This window comes from Teleopsis dalmanni, chromosome 2, assembly GCF_002237135.1.
Source record: "Teleopsis dalmanni isolate 2A chromosome 2, ASM223713v2, whole genome shotgun sequence".
NCBI classification, from domain to species: domain Eukaryota; kingdom Metazoa; phylum Arthropoda; class Insecta; order Diptera; family Diopsidae; genus Teleopsis; species Teleopsis dalmanni.
In genome coordinates, this window is record NC_051847.1 from 6,806,143 (window position 1) to 6,807,966 (window position 1,824).

The window sequence follows — 1,824 nt, forward strand, 5'->3', positions numbered from 1 at the left end:
AGCGGCAGTTAAACGAAGAAGTCTGAGGGAATAACCGTATCTTTGGTGTAACGATTAAGTTGTAACGATCACTTGATGAGCTAAAATGGATAGAAGAGAAGAGAAGTGATACGCCAGGCTGAAACCGGGAAATGGGTTTTTATGGCCATTTAATTATTGAATAAATAATAAATAAATTATTGAATAAATTAAAGAACCAATTGTGATATATTTTCTTTTACTATTGAAATTTTAAATTTAATGTGAAGTGCAGTGTCCTCATTCTCCATAAAGTGTATTTTCCTTATACACAATGAACTGTCAGTACCAACACTGGATTGGTGAATATGTTACTGTTTTTTGAATGTAGCGGACAGATACGTTTCTAGTAGGAAAAGACCTTCACAATTTGAGTATTAATTTGAAAAATTTAGACATTTTAAAATTAATTATATTTTTTCATTGTTAGTTAACGAAGTTCATTTTAAAAATGTTTCGCTCTAAAATTGTTTCAATTAAGTTAAATTTACGTTGTAGAAAATTGCATTTAATTTGAATCAGCCTCGCCCTAAAGCCAATGAATTTCATGCTAACATGAACTTCCGCTTTAAATAATTTTTAAAAATAACAAAGCTGAAGGAGCAGGAACACTTCGCGAAAGTATAAAAACTAAAAACTACTTTGCGAAAGAATTTACAATTTCATTTAAACAGTTTAATACAAGAATTTCGCATATTTCGAATAGTTTTTGCTAGGAAGCAAGTTAAATTCAACGTGCGGAGCAGGAAGTACACAGCCGCACTTCTATGGTACTTCTTCTGTTATTTTTTCAAGAACCCAAGATGCCATTACTTCATACGCATTTTTATTTGAATGAATTTGAAATTGCCATTTTAAGTATTTGCAGTGTCTTTTTTAAGGAATTTTAAAATTCCTGCTGAAGTGTAAAGAATAAAAAATGCATAAATGCTATGCTTGACACAGTCCTGCACAGTCTGTAGAGCATTTAACAAAATTGCATAATTACCTGAGCACATAACAAGTGCACTTTAGACGATGGCAATTGCCTTTTTCCAGCCCAGTCCGCCTTTTGTCCGCCTTGCGCAGAAGGATCGGATTGTCTGAATGATTTCTGAACTGTGGCAGTAAAATGTGTTTCAAAAATGGATACATAAAAAATTATACAGTAAACTGACTACGAGTAATATTTCCTCATGTGGCCCATGCACTTTCGTGAACTGTGAACACACACGCCGAGACACTGTCGAGTTAATTTGGTCATTCAAAAAGAAAGAAGGAGCAAGAAGGTAGAATGTTAAAAATAAATGTTAAAATATTAATTTTTTCTGCAGCAGTTTCTTTCATATTACAGTAACTAATATCTTGTATTTTAAGTTAAAAAATTTGTGTATTATTTTAATACTTCCTGTTTCATAAGAGTCACTCGTCACTTACTGACTTATTTATTTCGCATAACAACTCGTTACCGGGTTTTGTCCTAACGCAGCACCCCAGGTACCCCAACTATATCCATTCTCACATCATTAAGCCAGCAAGCCACTGTATGTTAATTTGCTGAATTATTTCAATGTAGTGGTAAAACTCGTACATCTTGTACTTCATTCGAATGCGGTAAAAGTCGTCAACAAGTAAAGGATCAAAGATCTTATGAATAACTTTTCTTTCAAGAACTCCCAGCACTGCTTCATTATTCTATGAGAGACCTATAGAACGTAAGTTTTATTTGTCGAGAAAGAGCTTAATATCCCAATTGTCTACTCAGCTCATTGTAGTAGCTACTGGCAATGATGATACTTCGTCAATAGGTAATGATAGTACAAGCTG